At 33.9% G+C, this 17,019-nt stretch overlaps 1 protein-coding gene and 1 long non-coding RNA gene across 8 annotated transcripts in view; both read right to left on the bottom strand.

Moving 5' to 3' along the window:
- LOC108755186 (nuclear factor 1 X-type) overlaps positions 1–17,019 on the bottom strand; it is a 316,149-nt gene that overhangs the window by 87,952 nt on the left and 211,178 nt on the right. The gene's annotated exons all lie outside the window — the stretch shown is intronic.
- LOC108755201 lies at positions 3,801–16,636 on the bottom strand. The gene is made up of 3 exons (XR_001939751.1): positions 16,626–16,636; positions 6,640–6,646; positions 3,801–3,872 (listed from the first exon to the last, which is right to left on the bottom strand). It is a non-coding gene; the product is annotated as an uncharacterized LOC108755201 (long non-coding RNA).

The following is a 17,019-nucleotide window of genomic DNA, read 5'->3' as shown; positions in this document are numbered from 1 at the left end:
GCTTTGGCCAATAGGAGAGGAATTGTGTTCCATCAAGACAACGCCAGGCCACACACATCGATAGTGACTCGCCAGAAGCTCCGGGAGCTTGGTTGGGAGGTTCTTATGCATCCACCTTATAGTCCGGACCTGGCACCAAGTGATTACCACCTGTTCCTGTCTATGGCGAATGATTTTGCTGGTGAAAAATTCGCCTCAAGAAAAGCTTGTGAAAATCGACTGTCAGTTTTTTGCCAATAGGGACGAGGGTTTCTATGAGAGAGGCATAATGAAATTACCTTCAAAATGCATATTTGACCTAAATCGGATCATTCTAACTATGCTAAATAAAGCCTTCAATTTAATGCAAAAATAATAGATTTCTTTTTACTACACCTTATAGTATGTATTGTAATATAATATACATATGTAATATACGTACTGTATTGTAATGCATTGTCTTCTGTTATACAAAAATGCGCAATAGAACGTGCTGCATGAAAAATCGAGCGCCTGAACGAGAACAGGTAATATGCGTACAGAAGTACATATACATTTATAATTATTTTTTTTAAATGATATTTAGGAAAGTAACTTTATCATATATGGTTTATTATATAAAATAACCTATTTTAATGTTAAATAACCTATTTTATTTTTTAAAAAATTAAAATTTTTGAAAAAAATAAGTTAAGTGGCAAAAATAAATAAATGAGTATTTAATAAATAATCTTTTTATAGTCATAAAATATTTTTGAAACTATTTAATTTTTATTATAGAAAATTTATTCTATTTCTTATAGTTTTGACAATATTTACTTTGAAAAAAATCGATTTTCTTCAAAGGAGTGCTTTACCTCTTAGAAGTGACTTAAGACACGTAATAAAAAATGCGTGTCTCTTATTTTTGTTTGGAAAACAACATACTAAAAGTTCATTAAAGTCGGAAGAAATCGTTTCAACTCTTTCCTTGTTAGTCCAAGCTTGGAATTATTTTATAAATACATATGGGCAAGGACTTTAATATGGAGGATGTGGAGTATTTTACACCTGAATTTTTCTACGTTAAAACACCTGTGGAAGTGCCTCTTCGCACTATTTAAATTGTTACTTAAAATACAAAACCTTTACTGTCATTTGCTCGATGCTATTTGAGGCTCCTAATTAGTTCATATTCATAATTCAGTACAAAACGGAAATAAATATATAATTCTGCAATATTATCATATTGGTAATTGAAATCTTTATTTGCAATTAGAAAGTGTAGTTGAAGCAATGATTAGTAAGTATGCAACGAACCTGACGTAACAAAGGAGAAATACAAAAAAAATTTCCTTTTTTTTTTATTGTTTGTTACGCATGGCATAAAACTGTCCCTGCCTCCCCCCCCCTTCCATCACGAATAGCTAGAAGTTGATAACGAAATTGTAATTTTTCCCGTTTTATTCGCCTGTGATGTTAAATCGTTTAGTTTGGGCTGCGTTATTGTCTATGCTAATTCTGGAGAAGGATTTTTAAATATGTAAAAATAATACATTCGTAAAATTGATATAAAAATTATTGTGTTTAATCAAAACAAACGACGCCATCCTGGTAAAAAAGTTGATAGAGAATGACAGAAAAAGCCTATTGTTTTGAATATGAAATCTGTGGTTCGTGAATTCATTAATTTGAATCAAATCTTATAGGAATCTTGTACAAATCTTATAGAATCCAATAAAATACGATAGGATTCATATCAATCGTAATGCTCGGGAAGTCGACGATAGAAAATATAAACTTATAGAAAACGATAAAAATTGATAGAAATCCTGTCATTTTTTAAATCATTGTTTATCAACTTTTTTTATCAGGCAGCATTTAAGACCATATCGGTAGAATTGTTGTTTTATTGATTCAATAGGACTTATAACGATTTATCCTCGACACACTACTACACACTACTACACACTACTACATCCCACACACACATACGCACAAATTTTTTAAGCTATTAATCTTTTATATTAGATATTTAAGCTTAATTCTGTGAATTCAACATTGTTCATGTAATCCCCCAAATCAAAATTGTACACGTATGTATAAAGTATAAAACTTATATATAAAGCAAATATTGTTACGAATCGACGCTAGAAGCCGAACAAAATTAACCTTTTTTTCATTTTTATATTCGACCAGTTTCGACTTACATTATTATTTTAATTGTGAAAAAGTACCTTTAAATCTGATAAAGTTAGAAAAATACTTGAAATATAATTATACTCGGTCGGTAAAACAGACTTTAAAATCCTTAAGGCAAATGCCGAATTCAGACGATGTCGATAAAACAGACATTTTTTAATTCCAAACTAAAATATCGATAATAATAACATTATTTCAATTTCTTACATTACCTTTCTGTCTCACTAAAACGCATACATCTGTCCTTATCTAATACATTGCAGCGCCATCTCTTGCAAGATTCGGCACCTACACGCAATATTATTCATCTTTATCACTCTATTTCAATTTATAAAACTAAATAATTTTTTTTAATCTAAATAATTTTTTTTCTTCTTTTAATTTTATAGTTCCGATTGTACAGTATTGTCCATGCATATTATCTGTATAGAACTACTTTATTTTGTACATATAAATTTTAGCATTTTTGTATTAAAAAAATATTATCATCAAATGACAGCTGTACATGCTAAAGTAAGCGATGGTTTTAATTTTTTAAATTTAATAATAGTTATTAGAGGTGGTTCAATAACATAAAATATAAATGGAAAAAGTATATAGCCACACACGCAAGAAGTATTTTGCTAAAATAAGAATATAAAAAAGGGCTATGAACCAAAAAAACGTTTTTGGCTCGTAAGCCTCTTTTATATTCTTATTTTATTTTTATTGAGCCTTTTGACATATTATTTAATTTTTTGCTAAAGTCATATATTTCAAATAAAAAATGTAAACGTTTCAGCCAAATCTTAATCCTCATCAGTACAATAAACGAATGTGAGATGTTAAATAATAGAACGCCAATTAAGATGTCGAAGTGAAATTAATATTGCTTATAAACCTATGAATTCTTCATTTTATAAAAACTAGAAAAATTAAATTTAAAAAAAGAAGATCGTTCAAATGTTGTCTATCAATTAAATTGTTCTGACTGCAATACGTTTTATATTCAGGTCAGACAAAACGGAAATTGAACACTCAACTGAAAGAACATAAAGCCGACATAAAGAAACCTTCTAATGCAATTTCTGTGATCTCTCAACATCAATTAGAACTCGATCACAAAATTGACTGGGATAACAGAAAAATTCTAGACTCAGACATATTTTACTATAAAAGAATAGTATCAGAGATGATACACAAAAAAAAACAAGATTTTTGTATTAAATAAGCAGAATGACACATTACGTTTTTCTGATATTTTTATGCCCATAATTAAAAAAATAGTTTCTCCTTCACTAATATATCATCCTTTCCTAATATTTCCCTTTCTTTTTACTCAACACATATAGGATAACTCCGGCAAATACGCCGCGCTGAGATTTATGCCGCAGAAGTCAGAAAAAATAGGAGTGGGGGTAATTTTCCCACAACTACTCTGTTATGTCCTTTATGTTGTATTAGTATAGTGTTACGATTTCAGTTTCTTAATGTTAATATTAATGATTTCAGTTTTTTACTGTTAATATTAATGAAATTATTGTGAGTTGAATTGATTTGTCACTGTAATAAGTAACGCCATCATAAATTATAATCTATATAAAATAATTACTATAAAGTATGTAAAAAATTTAGTGATTATTTCGTAATACATACATGTAGTGGAATAGTAAAGCATATTGTGTAGCAAAATACAACTGCTTTGCTTTCGTCTTCTTTGTTTAGTTTGTTGTCTCACTTGTTTGGGATATACGGCATTTTTAGCAAGCGGGATTTATGCCCGAAGCATACAAAATGCGCAGACTGAATTCAGTGCACTAAATGCAATAAACACATTATATGAAATACGAGGGTCGTTTGAAAAGTCCGTGCAAAGTCAGAGACATGACACTACTGGCGCGTATCAAGGTTAGATTTAATTAGTAGCATCTCTTGGAGGAACACACACCAAGTTACAGCCAGATCGGTCTATTTGTTTGTGTTTGGCATTCATTTGAATCGAGGAAGTCGAGTGATTTTCACGATAACGCACCAGCTCACACCTCAGCAGTTGTGGTCGCAAAATTAATGGAATTAGGGTTCCAACTCGTCTCACATCCCCCCTACTCTCCAGACTTGGCTCCCTCGGACTACTATTTGTTCCCCAATATGAAGAAATGGCCCTAATTCCATTAATTTTGCGACCACAACTGCTGAGGTGTGAGCTGGTGCGTTATCGTGAAAATCACTCGACTTCCTCGATTCAAATGAATGCCAAACACAAACAAATAGACCGATCTGGCTGTAACTTGGTGTGTGTTCCTCCAAGAGATGCTACTAACTAAATCTAACCTTGATACGCGCCAGTAGTGTCATGTCTCTGACTTTGCACGGACTTTTCGAACGACCCTCGTATGTACCTCATGTCATAATACTTGTAATATGTATAGGAAGATTGTAATTATTATTTATTACTTCATATACTCGTACATATTTACTATTCTTATTCCTTAATAAAACTTTATAAACACATTTTACAATATAAGTTATTGTGTGTATGCATATATGTTTTATTTATATGCATTATTTGTAAATTTTTTATGAGCCGTACATACCCCTCCCCCTATGATAGCTATATATCCTACCCCTATGGGATATGCGGCAAAAATACAAGGCTTTCAAAAAGTTTATTTTTTAATATGAAAAATAAATATTTCGGATTTCTAATATTTTTTTCATAGTAGTAGACAGTACAAAGTTTTTACTGATATATTATAGTTCGTTTACTATAAATACCGTAAATAATACTTAATAAATTAAGTTTTTGATAGGTGCGGTGTATATACCGGGAGTTACTCTAAATATTATCTCAAAACGCTGACAATGTCATTATAATTACACGAACTTTCTTATATAATATTCATACTAACATATTATAAAATTCTTCCGTCTTCATGAATATTCTTCACCATCGCATTGTGATAGTGAAATTGATTGTTGTTGGTAATACGGATTAAGTTTTTATAATTAAATCACCTAATAAATTAAATTAAGATAATAACTTATATAAATTTATTTGTCAGAATTTAGCAATCCCGTATTTAATATACAGCGATCAAGAAATAAGATTTAATCTTATATGTTCTCAAAAAGATCGAGGAATCAGAATAATTTTCGGATATCAATTTCACTTTGACATCTTAATTTAGCGTTCTATTATTGTTTAACATCTCACATTCGTTTATTGTACTGATGACTTGGCCGAAACGTTTGCATTTTTAATTTAAAACATATGACTTTGACAAAAAATTTCTTGCGTGTGTGGCTGTATGCTCCTCCCCATTTATGTTTTTTGTTTTAATTTTTCTTTGTTTTAGTACAAAGCTGATGTTCGCAATAGATATTTTTGCGTATACTTTCATCGTGTACAAGAATTTTGCAACTTTATAAAGTCAATTCAAGATATTTAAGAATTACGAAATATAATTTGCTTCATTTGAAGATTCCCTTAAAAACATAATCTTAATTCTTTGAAGCAAAATTAAAACTATTCGTTTATTTACAGTATACATTGTGCGCGCGCGCGCGCGCGTGTGTGTAGTTGTACGGACACAAGCATACGGGTGTCTCTAAACCGCCATTTAAAATAACTGCTAATCTGCTAAATGGGAGATATAAAAAAAACTTGAATACATTTTAAAAATATTTTACATAGAATTTGATAAGACAGAAAATATCTTTTTTTTCTGAATGTTTTTAAAATATGCCAATATTAAACAGTATTAAGTAAAAATCGACCGATGAAATTAAACACATATGCATGAAAAATCCTTCGGCCAAGATAGTTTTCCATGTCTATATAATATTTTCTATGAATTAAAATAAGTTCAAACAAATCATGCGTTGATTATTTATCGGTTTTGAAACACAATCCTAAATTGAAGTTGCACCAGCTTTCAATCATGTGTATTTATAAGTTTATATCAATTATTGTTTATATCAGTTATTTCGTATTTTTTTAATGTAACACCTTGTTAACTACTATGAAAACATAAGAGAAATAAAATTTAACTATTTCTTTAATATGATCTTGAAATATTTCAAAAAGTTATTGCAGTATTAACGTGGTTGAAACTGTCGTAATCGAAAAATTGGTTATGTAACTCAGCATTTCAATATGAAACATGTTCCAACGAAATTGTAATGACACGAATTGATATAACATCAATAATGTAATAATTGTGTTACAGTTGCAAATACAATTACGTTATAGTTTACAATTACAAAATTCGATTTTTTCGAGAACAAAAGCAAAAGCTATGAGTCTGGGCTGTTTCCAAGAGTTTAGTAAAGAATGCGTTATGACTTTGTAAGATTCTGCATCAGCAAAATCGTTATAAGACACTGCGAACTACTGTGAAAAAAAGCCTATAAGTCTACAACATTAAAATTATTCCTACCACGGACTCTGGCTTTTTTATTGCCTTGAGTTCTTACTTTTAAAACATTACGAACTCGAACCTTGGATCTTCTCGTGCCCTCAGCAACACACTTATACTTTGAGCAGTACAGCATTAGGTGGCAGCAGCACTATACCCAAATATCACGGCAGTATCTGAGAAGAATCAACCGCATGATCTATTGTACGAGTTACCAAACCTTTTACACACTAATACTTAAGAAGGGTAAAGAGTAAAATCAAAGCAATCTCCAACAATAAGTATCAAAAATAGATTCGACGAAAGAACGAAACTAATCAAGAAAAAATTGCGCGAATCAGCAGTTTAATTGCGATGTTTGATGACATTGATGCTGGCTAACTAGTCTCAACATCGATATATCGAGGCAAACAGCTGTCGATACAGAATAAACAATGAGATCAAACCTGAGCGTATTTCTACGCTGAAAGAAAAGATTGGCTGAATATGGCATAACATTTATAATTAGATGGTAACAATATGGCATAACATTTCTAATTGGCTGCAGAAGTCAATTAGAAATATTACGCCATATTTTATCATCTAATTTGCTGCAATAGCCAATCTTTTCTTTGAGTGTACTGTAAATCTAAATTTTTGTAAAATAGTGTGAATGTCACAAACTACCCGCACTGAACATTTCATCTGCGATAACGTTATAGCAGCTTAAACCATAGCATTTTTTTCCAGTACAATTGTCGCCATAACGTCATTGAGACGTTTTGAGAAATTGTAACAGTAAAAGTAGGACACCTTTAGACTTTAAAAACGATGTCATAACCGTTTGATTATACAATTATTTTGCTGTAAACAAGTTGTTATAATCATATTATAGCGGTGACAATAAAGATAAATGAGGTTTAACAGTTGACATAAACGTAAACATAGTTAAAGAATTAATAAACGGAGAATATTTTTCATGTATAAATTAAATTATAAATATTTAATTTATAACTATAAATATTTAATAAAAGTTAACTTTTTATTTTTAAATTGCGTAAAAATATATTTAAAATTTTAAATTTTTTGCTTTAACTGAAATTGAACATCTCAAACGACTTAGAACCTTCATTTCACTAAATTTAGATTATATAGACAAATGTAAAGAATTAATCGTTGTCAATTGCATTTATGATGGAGTGTAAGGTGTGAGACGTGCTCCATAACTCTCACATAAAAGTCATCCTCATCTTCCCGTGGTGCACTCTGTTCACACTAAGGCTCTGGCGACTGAGTACTGCTGGGATAAACAGTTCCCTTACACCGGCCAACAGCTACGGGTGGAAGAGCCAACGTAGGGAGGGCACTTTATTACTGAGGTCGGAAAGCCGGCCTCGAAGGCGGACGAATTACTATAGGCAATCAACGGCATTAGGATGCAGAAAGTCAAGGGAAATCATTGCATTCAAGATCCTCACGGATATTCCCTAGTAGCCATCATGATGGGGTTCAAGATTTAAAAAATATTCCGAAGTTTCTAGTCCCCCATTCGGATTTTCAGCGGAGACAATTTTGAACAACGTGGACAAGAAAAGATCATCAGAAACAATCAGGATAAACACATGGAATGTGCGAACGATGGCACAATCTAGCAAGATCCATAATGTTATGCAGGAAATGGAGAGGATAGGAATTAGCATCCCTGGAATTAGCATGAGATGGCCAGGTCGGCTGTTGTGATGTAAGCAAACACAGAGTGTATTATTCGGGAACATCTAACAACAAGTATAGGTATGGTGTGGGAATGATGGTCAGCAGGAGCATAGCGGAGTATGTAACAAACTTTGTATCAGTCTCGGAATTGCTCCAGATGAATGCGTGGCCTGCAAAGATAAATATTCTCCAGGTGTATGCACCGACCACGGATCACAGCGAGGAGGAGGTTGAAGAGTTTTATGCGCAGATTACTGCGCTACTGCGAAAACTCCCAAAACAAGATCTGACAATAGACGAAAGACTTCAACGCGAAGATGGGCAAGGGACGCAGGAGAGAACACATAGGATCATGGGATCTGGGAGAAAGGAATGGGCGGGGGTAGTTGCTGAGTGTGTTTGTGGAAAAACATAAACTCGTCATAACGAATACCTTCTTCCAGCTGTCTCCAAGGAGATTGTACACTTAGAAATCACCAATGGCTACGGAGGAAAACATACTCAGAAACCAGATCGATTATATCTTGGCCAACGAGCGATATAGAAATGTATTCTCCTCTGTTAAAACATACCCAGGAGCGGATTTGCAGTCGGATCACAATCCGCTTGTCGGAGTGCGAATGAAGAAGGTCCGTAAGAGACAGGAACCGAGGTATGACCTTCGGAAGCTCAAGAATGAAATTGTAAGAAAGCAGGTACAAGCTGAGTTAAATGAGCATCATAGACCTAGCGATGATCTAACTAGGATTGAGGACGAGTTGGACCAGTTGTATGAGTCTGTAACCGCCATCAAGACGGAGCTGTTCAGACCGAAGAAGCAGATAAGGAAATCATGGATGACAAATGAAATCCTTTAGCTAATGGGACAAAGGTGCAGGAGTAAAAACAACCCGGCAGTATATAATGATCTCAACAAAACAGTAAAAACTAAGAAGCAAAGCAGAAGAAGTTGGAAGAGAAATGTTCCGACATAGAAAGGTTCCAAAGAGGTTTAATAGTTTTAATGTGCATAGAAAAGTAAAAGATCTGACGAGGAAGGCGAAGTCAAGGTCAGCGACCAGATTAGTCGACAGAAATGGGCATGTCATCATTAATAAACAAGAAATACTGGACAGATGGAAAAGTTATGTGGAAGAACTATTTCATGACAATAGGCCACACTCCCCTCAGCTCGACTCCAGTACAGGCTCTTCGATCTTCAAAGAAGAGGTGCAAGTTGCAGCGCTGAAGGAAGGCAAAGCGATCGGATGGGGTACAGACGGAGTTCATCAAGCTGCTGGATAAGAAACATGTGGACGGTAGTGTTTAATCACGTCTATCATACGGAATGTATCTCGCAGGAATGGCTCAAGTCAGAGTTCATCGCTCTCCCCAAGAAACCTAGAGCTAAGAGATGCAGTGACTACAGAATAATTAGTTTGATGAGTCACTTACTGAAGTTATTCCTGAAAATCATCCACAGAAGAATCTATAGGCTGTGTGAAGAACTAATGGCCTCTACTTAATTTGACTTCAGAATACACTTGGAACTCGGATAGCTTTGTTCAGCGTCCAGGTCCTGTATCAGAGGTACAGAGGCATGAGCTATGAGGTGTATGCTTGCTTCGTTGACTACTAGAAGGCATTCGACAGTCCAATACTTAAAGATGATAGAAGTATTACAGAATATAGGACTGGATGAGAAGGACGTGAGAGTGATCATGAACCTGTACTGGAACTAAGAAGCCACTGGCGAGCTGCAAGGCGAGAATACGAAGCCGATTAGAATCCTGAGAGGGTGTGAGACTGTATACTGTCCCTTCTTCTTTTTAATATTTACTCAGAATTCATATTTCGAGAGGCTATTGAGAACTCTGAAGTAGGAATCCTCCTCAATGGACAGAGGCCCAATAACATCAGATACGCAGATGACACAGTTGTCTTCGCAAATAACCCAGTGGACTTGCAAGACCTCATGGTACGAGTTACGCTGGTCAGTCAGCAGTACGGTAGATGTTAATGTGGACAAAACTAAACTAATGATTATCAGTAAAGATTATATCCCGTACAACTACCTTAACATCAACGAGAATCATATTGACTGAGTCCACAAATACATATATCTTAGTACCATCATGAATAACCAGTGGAATCACTCACAGGAGATCAGATGCCAAATAGAGAAGTCCAGAGCCGTCTTCAACAGAATGGTCAATGTCCTAAAGAGCCACGATTTAAGTATGGACATTAAGATCAGACTGCTGAGGTGTTCTCGGTCCTCTACTATGGAGTTTGACCAAGGCAACGGAGAAAAAGCTGAAAGCTTTTGAGATGTGGCTCTACCGCAGAATGCTGCGAGTAGACACAAAGGATGACCAACGTTGAGATCCTGCGTCGAATGGGCAAGGAGAAGAAGATACTCAACATTGTCAAGTGTTGCAAACTGCAATACCTAGGTCACATTATGCAAAACGAGTCTAGATATCAATTGCAGTGCATACTCCAGGGCAAGGTTTATGGTAAAAGAGGACCGGGCAGGAGGCAGATATCCTGGTTGAAGAACTTGGTTCGGGAGGTCGACCTCGGAACTACTCAGAGCAGCAGCCAACAAAGTGATGATAGCCCAGATGGTAGCAAAAATTTGGATCGGATAGGCACAACAAAACGGAGAAAAATGCATTTATAACTTACCTACAAGTATATACTAGAATCCTAGATAACAGAGATGCAACATTGAGGGGAACAGGTCTGATTGGCTATTTAAATTACGTGATTATGACGCCATTTTATTCAGCACCATATAGGTGTGTTTGGTTTACACTCTCGCAGTCTATAAGCTTCATTTTTTCCTTGTTTATCAAATATTAAAGAAGGATAAGTAATGCTTAAAAACACTGAGCCATATAGTGAAAGTATATAATATTATGTATTCGATTTCCAATATAGTGCAATATATCATTATGATAGTAGTATTTTTATTTGTGTAAATATTTAATATCAAATTTAATCTACATTTTTCTTGAAAACTGTATTGAATTTATTATTTAAACAAGAATAAAAACTATAATAAAAAAATATTTAAGGTAATTTTATTTAAGAAATAATAATAAGAAATGATTACTTTTTTCCTTCTCAGCACCTTAATCTTCCTTTTACAAAGAATCAGCTGATATCATCTTATAAGGTTATGAATGCTCTACTAAAAAAAACGGTGGAAATTTAGCCCAACTTAGAAACCCTATATAGTAAGAGTCGCGACTATAGACATAATAAGAATAGACCAAGCGTGTCCTCTACTTTGAAGATCAGGTAAAAAAGGACAAAGAGCAGATATTAGACAAAGAGCAAAATATTCATACTTTACTTCCCCCCCCCCAACTCTTTACTAATTAGAGAAAGCTACACATCCATTGTCCGTGCTTTTCTACCTAGTCTTCACGTTTCAAACCTCATTATTCTTATTACTTATTCTTATTATCTCTATGGTCGCGACACGAGCCGACTTGTGTATGCAGGATGGTAGTCTTAACAAAATCGATAACAGAGAGAGAGAGAGAGAGAGAGAGAGAGAGAGAGATATCATATTCCTAACTTTAACACATCTCTAAGCTAAATCTGCGCTAATGGAACATGCATACATATGTTGTACTCAATTGTACTGACAATTATTAAAAATGGTTAGGTATGCAGCCCCATTTTGCAATAATTCAACAGCCAAAAATTACGTAATGAAAGCATTTCCTCGAAATATCGAATGTCATGCTTTAGGGGTGAAAAATATTAGCGAAAGATAGTGAAATGGTGTGAAAAATTGGACGTCTGCAATAGCAAATTCTTTTCTCGCATGCGTTATTTTGACATGTTATGTAAGAAATTTTTTAATTTGTTAATGCCTTTAAAATAATTAATTTTAATTATATTGTTGAAAGAGTAACACGAACGTAGGTATTTAAATATAGGCGGGAATTGTTAAAACATGCTGTACTAAAAAAATTCTCATGTATTTTTCTCATGTCGCGACTCTTATTAGAAGGTCTTTAGCCCAACTGACTTACCAGGTGTACAAGTATGAAATGCGGATTTGAGAAAACAGATGGCGCATCACTGCAGTGTGTGGTATAAAGATTTGACTGTTATGCCATTTTGAAGTGCCATCAACAAGTGTCAGACGCGCACGAGTCATAAATTGAAAAAGTATTTGCATAGTGTTGTGTTGCTGTGTTCGATATGTCGAAATTTATACCAAACAAAGAGCATTCGCGGACAGCATTAATTTTTTGTTTTCATTTGAAGAAAACTGCTGCTGAATCATACCAATTACTTCGAGAAGCTTATGGTGAACATGCTCCATCGCAAGATACGTGTGAACGATGGTTTCGGCGTTTTAAAAGTGGTAACTTCGATATGCAGACAAGGAACACGGAAAACCGCCAAAAAAGTACGAAGATGATTCACAAACACAAAAACAACTCGCAGAGCAATTGAGCGTTAGTCAACAAGCTGTTTCCAATCGCCTACAAGAGATGGCAAAGATTCAGAAGACCGGAAGATGGATACCGCATGAGTTGGACGGCAGGCAGATGGAGAGGCGCAAAAATACATGTGAAATTTTGCTTGCACGATACAAAAGGAAGTCGTTTTTGCATCGTATCGTTAGTGGGGATAAAAAGTGGATTTATTTTGAGAATCCCAAGCGCAAAAAATCATGGGTAGACCCAGGCGCACCATCCACATCGACCGCAAGACCGAATCGCTTTGGCAGAAAGATGCTCTATGTTTGATGGGACCAGAAGGGTGTGGTCTATTATGAGCTATTAAAACCTAGTGAAACGGTTAATGCTGGACTCTACCAACAACAATTGATCGATTTGAACCGTTCGCTGCTTGAAAAAAGATCAGAATATCAAAAGAGACAACATAAAGTCATTTTTCTTCATGACAATGCTCCATCACATACGGCAAAACCGATTCGCGACACGTTGGAAGCACTCAGCTGGGAAGTTCTACCCCATGCGGCTTACTCACCAGACTTGGCTCCTTCCGATTACCACTTGTTTGCATGGATGGGTCATGCACTTGCTGAGCAGCGCTTTGGTTTGTACGAAGATGTGAAAAAATGGCTCGATGAATGGTTCGCGGCAAAGGGGGAAGATTTTTACTGGCGTGGTATCCATAAATTGCCCGAAAGATGGGAAAAATGTGTAACTAGCAATGGAGCATACTTTGAATAAAAAATCTCTTTTTATCATTCTCCCGAATTTAACGTGTTTTTTTTTGGAAAAAAATCCGCATTTCATACTTGTACACCTGGCAAGCCTGCAGCACAGGTTTATTTTCCTGCTAAATTCCTAATTTCCCTGGATTAAAATCTTGCCATCGTATTGACTGCAGTACTGATAGGATCAGCATCGTGACAAAAATTTATTCTAGTTAGCAATCCAGCAAGGAACCAAGTATCGTATGTCGCCGGTTTTAATGTCGCATCTCTGTTGTTTAGGATTCTAGTATATACTAGTGCAGAGGGTTCGCTTAACGTTTATACACTAAATTTAATATAAAACTAATAATTATGTTACACTTCTTTGCTTTCGCTATGACACACAAATTACAGATTGATTTCCTAAACTTTCGCAAGTCGGTTAGCAGTGTTCTTTTCGCCTTGAACACTTGTTAGCTATATATATATGTTCCGTAATCCAAAAGTAACAAAATAGTTAAGACTAATTTTGATTTTTCTGACAACTGTCACAACAAATTTACGAATGTAACTATTAACTGCTGTACAGCAGTATTAATAGCTGTACAGCTATTAGTACAGTTAAAATAACTATGGCTGCATTTTGACTTTTTTATTATCATAGCAAGGTTAAAAATTCAGTAAGATAACATTTGCTGCAATATGACTGTAATTGTAAGAGGCAGAATGTTATGTTAGTCATATTTTTGCATCACAGTGAATATAGCCAAACTGTTATTGCGTTTAGCAGAGAAAACTAATCAGTTAGCGCTTAGTGATTCTTTAATACGATTCGTTCCTACACTTAGATCTAGCGAAAAACTAAAGGCAAGAACCAATCATATTAAAGAATGACTGACAAGGGAGGTTAGGCAACTCAAAAATTCAAAAAATTCTGAAACTTGGTGTGCAAGTAGAGTAGTTCATCCGTAACACAAAACTATTTTTTGTTTGTGCGGAATTTCAGTTTTAGAGGGTAAAACACTCCTTTGAAAAAAATCGATTTTTGTCTTTCAAAGCGAATATCGTCGAAACTATAAGGGATAGAAGAAAATTTCCACATTAAAAATTGAATGACTTTATAAGTACTACATAACTGTAATAAACAAATTTTTTTAAATTAATTATTTATTGTATACCCCTACAGCCACCTCTATTTTCAAAACTTTGTTAACGTTTATGTAATTAAAATTAAAGAGCATTTTACGCTGAAAACGACGATGTATATGATAATTATGTTCCAAAAATCCATTTTTCAAATATAAATGAAAACTTCTCTATTTGCGAGCCCTGTATGTATTGGTCTCATACCGCGTTGGCTGCGCGAAGTAGCGTGAAAGGCAAACGCAATACAATTCATCAGCACAGTATCAATACAGCAGCAACTATTGAAATAAGAGCTTTTATATAACAATAATAACAATAATAGTAATAATAATAGTAATAATAGTTTGTTAAATTGTTTGCAAAACTAGTCTCAAATATTTTTATAGTGTATAAAGGTATGCACAAAACACTTTGGACAATTAAAAACAAAGCATGAATAAAGAAATTATTATTTTTATAAAATATCATGCATTTAATTTTGGTCTTAAGAATAGCTACTTGCAACATAATGAAAAAAAAGATACTGTATCAACAGTAATTCTGCACGAATTAAAAATAGTTTTGTGTTCTAGATTAAGTATCCTATTTCCACGGAATCCTTCAGAATTTTCTGAATTTTTGAGTTATCTAACTTCCCTGTTAAGTGCCTGAGAGTACGTCATATCGCCATGGCAGAAAAAAATCGGAATCAGTAATGTCCATGATAATGAAGCCTCTGGAATTCTAAAAGGGAATAAAATGGAATATTGTGGATTCCATATTTATTATTTCATTAAAAATAATTTTATTGATTCAATAATATTATTAATGAAACAATTATAATCAATTTTTGTATTTAAAGAAATTCTTGTTTAAAGAAACCAAGTCGTTAAATTTATAAAGTCAGTTTTACCACGTTTGATTATTAAAATAATTCATAAAGCGATATATATATATATATATAAACTTACAATTAATTATTATTAATATGCATTTGATTTGCAAATCGCACGATAAATAAGATGTTGCATAGAACTTCATTTTTTAACGTTAAATGACACAGTGTCACATTGATAATCTTGACTATTTTGCACGATAAATAAAAGATATATAGTGTTTTGTAGGGCATAGATTGGACTATTAACGGAATAAGATAATGCAATTAATAATCTGTGCAATGTCTATTCGTAAATAAGTTTATGTAATCGTGTACTTTAATTCATATACTCATAAATATACCCAAGGAAATATTATTCCCAGTTTCATTTGTGACAACAATCAGTCACCATTCTGTTAATAGCAATTGCTTGACAGAATTCTCTTTAAAATGACGTTATTTAATTTTGCGAAGGTAATAAATGTTAGCAATTATATTTCAAATTGCGAGTAACACAAACACCTATAACACCGTTTGAAATTGAAGTACATAATGAAATTTGACATTCTACAAAATGTTCATAAAATACTCATTCGGTATTATTATTAGAACATGATTACGTGCTGGATTTTGCTGATTCATCAAAACCACGTGGAGCATAAGTTGTAGAGTATATTATGGCTGTAGAAAAAGAAGAAGATGAAGTTAGTTTTGAACATGAAGAATGCATTATTGATGATGAAAGTGGCAAAGTCGACTTTAGTTATAAGAGAAAAGCTGTTCAACTTTGGAAGGATGGAAAAAAGGCCCGTCGAGGTTTAACTAGTGTACAGTCCAAGTTTCGCAAGGTTAAATCCTTAAATCAACTATACAGGTGGGAGACAAATGTACAGAAAGGTGGAACAAATGCAGATAAATTCGCATTTATTACAGAATACGTATTGTAAAAGTTTGAAGAAGGTTATGATAGAAGATCTATTATTCATGACATGGATTTAAGATTATGGCTTTGGAGGCAAAAGATCAAGTTGATGACTTACCCGAATTTAAAGCAAGTAAATAGTGGATTTGAAAATTCAAGAATGTGCACAAAATTGTTTCCCGCAAAATAACAACATTCAGGACTCAATTTACATTTGAAAATATTGGCAATCTAAAAGACGTCGCGCAATCGTTTGTTTCAAATGTAAGATCTAACATCCCAGCTATCGGAGTTGAAGAAATTTATAATGCAGACGAGTGTGGCTTTAACCTTGAAATACATTCTGGGCGAACATTGACGAAATCAGGAACAAAAACAGTTGAAGCAATGATTTAATCGGTATCTTCTACAACATATAGTTACACTATCATGCATGATTATTTATTAATTATTTCGGCAAGTGGATCTTTTCTTTCACCACCACATACGAGGTCTGGCTATTAAATAACGAGACTGCTTATGAAAAAGAGTTTTATTTTAAAAATTATTCTACAATTGAATGCTCCCCTTCAATGTACTCCCCTCCCCTCGCCACACACCGTTCCATTCGTTTTTTCCATTGGTCAAAGCAATGCTGGAAGTCTTCTTTTGTAAGAGCATTTAGGAGCTC

The sequence above is a fragment of the Trachymyrmex septentrionalis genome, unplaced genomic scaffold (genome assembly GCF_001594115.1).
Source record: "Trachymyrmex septentrionalis isolate Tsep2-gDNA-1 unplaced genomic scaffold, Tsep1.0 scaffold86, whole genome shotgun sequence".
NCBI lineage: Eukaryota > Metazoa > Arthropoda > Insecta > Hymenoptera > Formicidae > Trachymyrmex > Trachymyrmex septentrionalis.
Note: the sequence above shows the minus strand (reverse complement) of the source record. Positions and strands in the feature narration are given on the sequence as shown.